Source organism: Lactuca saligna, chromosome 3 (genome assembly GCF_052625555.1).
Source record: "Lactuca saligna cultivar CGN05327 chromosome 3, ASM5262555v1, whole genome shotgun sequence".
NCBI lineage: Eukaryota > Viridiplantae > Streptophyta > Magnoliopsida > Asterales > Asteraceae > Lactuca > Lactuca saligna.
The window spans coordinates 5677496-5685255 of record NC_136419.1 but is presented as its reverse complement, the minus strand read 5'-3'; the positions used below and the strand labels follow the sequence as shown (position 1 = coordinate 5685255).

The following is a 7760-nucleotide window of genomic DNA, read 5'->3' as shown; positions in this document are numbered from 1 at the left end:
ATAACAAAATATAACTGCAAAATAAATCAAAAATTAAAAAAGAGATTAATAAGTATGCTACATATGATAATTACTATTATTAAATATATGACATAAAGCCAATAATATGTACCTTGTTATGGATGAACGAATGTTGAAGAAAAAGAAGAAGGAAATATTTAAGTTCAAGAATTGTAAAAGAAATTCATTAGTTAGGTTGGAAGAGATGAAAATCTATTGATTATAAGAAAAAGAATTTATAATACAAAAAAGTGAGATGATTTGACGATTCACTCAATTATTTCTACTGGGTTTTCATCAACAGTTACAATTGAGTGTGCAGAATAGTTTTGCTTTTGTAGTAGAGTAAAAACAAATAACATAATTTTAGAGTTTTCACAAATAGTGACAACTCATGCTATACATTTTAGGTGTTGTGGATTAAGATTTTCTTATATTTACAAATAAACGATAATAAAAATACCAGTATGAATATTATGATTTAGTGTTTAATTTAAATTCTAACTTAATGTATATTTTTAATGTAACATCGTTTATAGTTGATCTTTTAATTTTGCGACGTAATATATTTAATATTAAACTAGGTGAGGAGCCCCGCGTTGCAGGACATGGAGCTAAACAGAAACGATCGAAAGTTTTACGGGAAAAATTTTCAAATAAAGCAGGAATTTTTTTTTAAAATTTGAAGTACAATACGATTCACTGCAGCTATAACGTAAAAACGGAGAAGTCACCAAAATGACAGTGCAAAAAACAGAAAAAGAAAAATAGGTACAACTTCAAAGTAGAGTGTTATTTAGGGCATTTTAATACAAAAAATATAAAATTTACCTAATGGCAATGTAGTTAGGTTTTTGGAGAAAACAAAACTTAAAGGGAAAATGAAAAAAAAACAGAAGAAAAATATGAATTTTCAAAGTATGTTGATATTTACCGCAATTATTCAAATGCTTCCATGTCACATGCAATATTAAAACAAACAATTATTAAAAATGAGTAGTTGTAAATGGAGGTCTATAACAAACAAAATGGTAGTATTTGTTTAAAATTTAGCAAAAAAATAAAAAATGTTGCAACCGTGCAATTATAGCTCCAAATCCAAAGAATTAATCTGGACTGCAATGAGAGTTACCTTGCATAAAGATGTGTTACTTGAAGTTAGAATGACTTCAAGTTAATCTAAACACTATTTTCAAATAAGAACGTACATTCAACTGTTGCTGCAAGTCTTTTGCTTTCTCTTCTTTCAACCACACGTACCCCCGCAATCTCACCAAGATACACAACGACCTATAAAATCTAGACTAAGTGTTATCATTATTTGTAATATCAATATTTTTTTTAATGAATATAAATCATACATACATATGATTGTAGTATATCGTTTTTAATCAAATTATATATTCAACAATTTTTCATTTTTATAACACCGTAAATGCATAGAAAGTACCTCTACAATAGCATCAAAATAAAAAATGTCCCAACTGTTCAAAGATTGTTTCATTTTTCATTAATTAATAGTTGTCACACTCTTTGTTAAAATATATCTAGGAATCATATAAACCAACCTTAACATGGCATCTAGTTCAAACGTGGAGCAAGGCAGCAGGAAGGTTATTCAAATCACCTGCATCAATAACCACAAACTAAGAAACCCTAAAATCTAAAAAATCACATGAAAAATTATAGATATTTGAAAGAAGAATAGAAGCTTTATATTAATTTGAGCACCATAGCATCAATTTGATTAAAAAAAACTAACCACATCAATGTCTTCTTCATATTACTGCTCCAAATGTAAAAAATGAGCGTAATACGAAAACCTCTTGTAAAATAATGAGCTGATTGTTTTCCGATCAACACTCCTAGTAAGGCCATTTTCATCCAAAATTGTTAAATTCAAATTATTTTAGTATAAAAACATTATGCAGGGGCATTTCGGTCCAAAACTATTAAAACTATAAAAATTAGCTATAAAAATAGTATGCAGGGGTAGTTTGGTCCAAAACCGTTAAATCATTTTTTTAAGTTTAAAAATAATATGCAAGGGCTGTTTGGTCCAAAAAACTTAAAATTAAATTTTTTAAGTATAAAAACAGTATGCATGGTCAGTTTGGTCCAAAAATGTTTGAATAAAAAATTTCTAACTATAAAGTCGTCATAATTAGAATTTTACCTTATATAATCCATAGCAAAAGATATTTTGTATAAAAAGTTAAAAAAACAGTGTATGGATTCATAAGTGAACCTTTTTATGTTTCAGTTTTTTCCCATACTTAATCCTTCATTTTCCTCTGCTTCATCTACCAAATATATAATGTGGTTAGCATTTTAAAGCAAAAAAATAGATTTTTCATTCAACGAAAGCAAACGAAAGAATATTTTGATTACCAACGATAGCCTTGTCAGAAGGTTCAAACACCACTACATGGTGTCCTATTCTTAGGACTTGAAAAATACTTTTATGAACAGAAGGTCCATTTGGGCATTTAATTGAACACTCCATATGCATCTAAAATAGAAACATGTTAACCATATTTTGATAACGAACAATAGTCTTGTCAGTCCCGCTTTCCTGTTTCCAATTTAAAAGAAGTTGGAATTTTGAAAATTAATATTATTTCATAGAAATAAGTAGAAATACATAATCCATCTGATTAAACCTGAGATTTCATAGAACACTTCATATGCATCTAAAATAGAAACATGTTTACCATATTTTGATTACCAACGATAGCCTTGTCAGTCCCGCTTTCCTGTTTCCAAATTAAAAGAAATTGGAATTTTGAAAATTAAATTATTTCATAGAAATAAGTAGAAATACATAATTCATCTGATATTAGATGAGGGCAGCAACATCTTCTTCTACAGTACTGACTATCTCCCCAATGAAGGGCATTCATGAAGAATTCAAGTTTGAATGTCCTTTACAACACTTGCCCAATGAAGAGCATTCATGAAATTTTGTCCTACGACATAAAAAATGTTTAAGCCATGAAGCATCAACTTTTTCTAAATGAAAAGTATTTGCCATTTTTTCAAACACATTGTGTGCAGTAAGAAAATGGTAACATTTACATCACAAGATCGATGACTGATTGTAAAGTAGCCAAAATGGGGGAAAAAGAATATAAATCAGATAATGGATAACAACCTTGGAAGAAACTCTTACCTTCTTTCAATGAAACAATCGACTTCCTCCGCTGTTAAAATTGAAAGCATAAGTTGTACAAAGGAAGGTGAAAGAGGAAGAATTTGTATAAGACAATCAGTGCAAAGTGGGATAAACATACCATAATAACAATCACATTTTACCGTATGTAAATTTTGACAGGTCGTTACCTAAGGATGTGAAGAACATCTGTTGTCGTAAACTACCAGAAACCATCAAGTGACTTCAAGGATTGCGACATCATCTCCTCTTTGAAACTCATCCTGGAAAAAGATAACAAAAAACAAATGAGAAAGTAAAAGCAAGAAAAAGTCCTAATTTCTTACGCAGTGACGACTAAGAACGTAAAAGACGGAACGGTGTAAAGGAGGCACAAAAAAAGGGGAGTAAAGACCGGTATGGCTGCAATCATCGGTTGCATATTCCAATCGGGTTTGCCTTCCGAGTTGCCCTACCAAAATACAGACCCAAATTTCAGCCGATGTTTGATAGCCCAACTTTTTTCGCAAATAAAACTCATCATCGCCTCAATCTACGAATAATCAAAATGGATGCCTCTGATAACCACTGGATGAAGACCCCGTTGCACTTTCCAGTGATCGACACCGCCACCATCAACATCTTCCTTCTTCTTCTTTTGTTCTAGTGACCACACAACACATGGAAATATTTCAGAGAAAGAAAAGAATATAGAGGCGGTGCACCGAACCTCGATGGTCATTCCATAAGATGATGTATGAAATCGGTGGCGATTAGGTGGAGAAGATTAGGCAGTGAGAAGCAAGAAGAAAGTGAATCCCCTATGAACGAAAGGATATTTACCGTAAGACAAAGAAGATGAACACGAGGAACAGACGGTGTTGGTATACAGGCGGTGTAGCGGAAGATATGTCGAGATGTTGGAAGAGGTTGATTGAAAGAAGAAGACGTTGAAGAGAAGGTAAGAAAATGATCGCTCTGTTTGAGTCGGTGATTAAGAGAAAGAATGAAAAGGGATATTGGATAAGGAGGCAGTGGAAGGATCCAGAAGGGATAAATCCAAACGATGATCAACACGTGTCCACAAACTATATGAATATTGACATAAAACGACCCTAAAAACGATTTGAACACACAGACATAAACAGGGGACCATTCTTGCCAAAAAACAGCTAGGTTTACTATTCCTAAAAAGTGTCCTCCTTTAATATATATATATATATATATATATATATATATATATATATATATATATATATATATATATATATATATATATATATAAAAGAATATCTATTTGAAGATATTTGTATTATTCATTTAATGGTATAACTACTTAAGAATAATACATAAATTATAATTATATATTTTATAATAATTATTTATGTATGATATATAATGAATGTAAAATTTTGAATTAATCAATGAAAGATATAAATAATAGAAAAGCAATTAAAGTTAAGGGGGTTTACTTGAATATATATATATATATATATATATATATATATATATATATATATATATATATATATATATATATATATATATATATATCATTGTCGTTATGAACGACAAATAGAGTAGATCCAACTAAAAAGAAGCATATTTCTACAATATATTCTAAAACTAGCCTATTTTTACAATGTTTTTTTGAAAACTAACCTATTTTTACAAAAAACTCGGAAAAATGGTGGTGGAAACTAGAATGTGGGGTGATCGATGATGGCTAAAGACTAGTTAGCGAAGCATCTCTAATCTCCTATTTTTCATTTTTTTCTTTCATTTTCTTCATGTCATTCCAATCTTATCCCATTTATTTTTTAATTTTAAAAGAAATAAATAATATAACCAAATATAGTGTTATATTATTCATTTCCTTCAAAATAGAAATAAACTTTGAATTATCGGTTTGAGTTGTCAGTTTTGGTCCCTATTTTTATATATTTATATATTATTAGTTTATTTTATTTACTAATTATAATTTAAATGTATTATTTAATACTTATCATATTGTATTATGTATTAAATTATATTAATTAATTATAAATATAAATTTTATTATTTGTTTATCAAATTCATATGAAAATTTAAATAAATATTGAAATTTTAAAATACGATAACGTATTTTATAAAAACTTATAATTAGGTGTTATAAATATAATCTTATATATTTAATAGTATTGTAATGAAAAAAAATATAGATTATATATTTGTTAAAACCAAATTAATAGAACAACTATGATTGACGATCTATATAAGTTGAAAAAATGGAATATAAAAGGAATATATTTTTTAGGAGTAAAAATAGAATAAAAAATGAAGTAGAGTTGGAATTGAAACACTATTTATCCTATTTTTATTTTATTTTTAGAGAAAAAAATATGAATGGATTGGAGATGATCTTAGGGAGGTGGTGGAGGTTCAAGTGAGGATTTTCTTGGTGTTTTCGATTGGCTGAATGGTATTGGTGAAGATCGAATATGGATGCCAATATTTTTATTTCCAAAAAATCCTCACCTTGCGAGTCTAAAACAACAAAAATGCTATAAATGTAGTCTTTCTTATGGATTTATATATGACTTGTTGAATATTCAACTAAAACCTTGATTCCCTTTTATCTCATTTCTCTTTTACGTGCTTTGAGAATAGCATAATAGACCTTAATGGACTTAAATTTGGCTCACAAAATAAACTTGAAATTTAAGAATTGTTGGCCTTTTAAGTCTTGTAATGTTACACTTTGATTTTTTGTTTCTCGTTGACTTATGTTGTTGAAATGGGTTGTAAAATATGTTATCTTTAAATCACATCTTCAACCAAGCTGTGAATCCACAACCTATCTGTCACTTGTAAAACTCATTTGGACTTCATACAATTAAAGACCATATTCCTTAAAACTTTAAACGTTATAAAAATAAGTTCAATTCTCATCAACCCGTCAAATAAGAGATGAAGAACCCACCAAAATAGGTCGTACTTTCTTTAACAAGTGAAATAAATTTTCATCAATTCATTATCAAAATAATTTGGAATTTATGAAAAGAAGACCAACTCCTACCAAAATCTATAGAATAGGTGATTCCTATGAAGCATATGTCACACTCGTAACAATAAGTGAAATAAAAAACTATCAATTCAACTGTAAGCACAACATTTTATATTTTGATTTTCATAAAAAGAAAATCAACTCCCGCTAACTCATTGAATAAGCGGAGGGGAACCCGAGGATTCGGGTTGCACTAGTAACGGCAAGTGGTGATGCAAACCATAACTTAATATCAATTAGCTTTTAAAAAGCTATATTTCGATTTCGTGAAACGAAAACCAACTCCCACTGATACCCGTCGAATATGCGATGGGGACTACAAAACTTAGGCAAACTTGTAAAAACAAGTTGACGAGTTGTCAATTCGATTAAGAACTTTGGACTTCATAAAAGTAAGCCAAAATCCCATCAACATGTCGAAATAAATTTTCATCAATTCATTATCAAAATAATTTGGAATTTATGAAAAGAAGACCAACTCCTACCAAAATCTATAGAATAGGTGATTCCTATGAAGCATATGTCACACTCGTAACAATAAGTGAAATAAAAAACTGTCAATTCAACTGTAAGTCACAACATTTTAAATTTTGATTTTCATAAAAAGAAAATCAACTCCCGCTAACTCATTGAATAAGCGGAGGGGAACCCGAGGATTCGGGTTGCACTAGTAACGACAAGTGGTGATGCAAACCATAACTTCATATCAATTAGCTTTTAAAAAGCTATATTTCGATTTCGTGAAACGAAAACCAACTCCCACTGATACCCGTCGAATATGTGATGGGGACTACAAAACTTAGGCAAACTTGTAAAAAGAAGTTGACGAGTTGTCAATTCGATTAAGAACTTTGGACTTCATAAAAGTAAGCCAAAATCCCATCAACATGTCGAATAGGCGCGATGGACCCACCAATGTAAGTCAATCTCAACTGAATGGGACAAAGAAACATCAACTAGGAGATTTGAAATTAATCACAAATTTGAACATAAATTTTCCTTTTTAAGCTACAAAACCATGTAAAAATATCAAAAATGGGGGTAAAAATAAAATTTTTAATACATTTAGTGATTGTAAAATAAGCACTAAACACATCCTGAAACTTTAAATATTGCTTATCCGAGCATTAAAAAGAGAATTAAGCATTAAGAGAAGAAAACTCCCTGATGGCATGTCATCTTCAAAACACTTTGATTTTTTCTTGAATGCTTTCGTCAATGGTTGATTTCTCATTTAATTCATCTCTATCTCAACTAACAAAAATGCATGCACAGTCAACAAAATCATCAGAACAAACAAACCATAAAAAACTACTAAACTAACAATACATATGTAACATCCAGTTTCGGGATGATTTTTAATTGAGAGTTTCTGGATAGTAATTCAATCATGTAAACTTTAGGCTATGAGGAAGTAAAATTTAGATCTTATTAAGGGTTAATGATAGTGGTTATGAGATCGAAACCCTTGTTTTGTGTGCTGGAACTAAAGGGTAAAACGAGAAAAGTTATATGTCAAGCTTGTTGTATGTATTGTGTTTTTAGTTCAACATGTGCCAAAAG

General features: G+C 29.6%; 1 long non-coding RNA gene across 1 annotated transcript; it reads right to left on the bottom strand.

Annotated features, from left to right (window-relative positions):
- Positions 1-1791: 1791 nt before the first annotated feature.
- LOC145033378 (uncharacterized) lies at positions 1792-2676 on the bottom strand. The gene is made up of 3 exons (XR_013677513.1): positions 2392-2676; positions 2249-2303; positions 1792-1865 (listed from the first exon to the last, which is right to left on the bottom strand). It is a non-coding gene; the product is annotated as an uncharacterized LOC145033378 (long non-coding RNA).
- Between the last annotated feature and the right edge of the window lie 5084 nt (positions 2677-7760).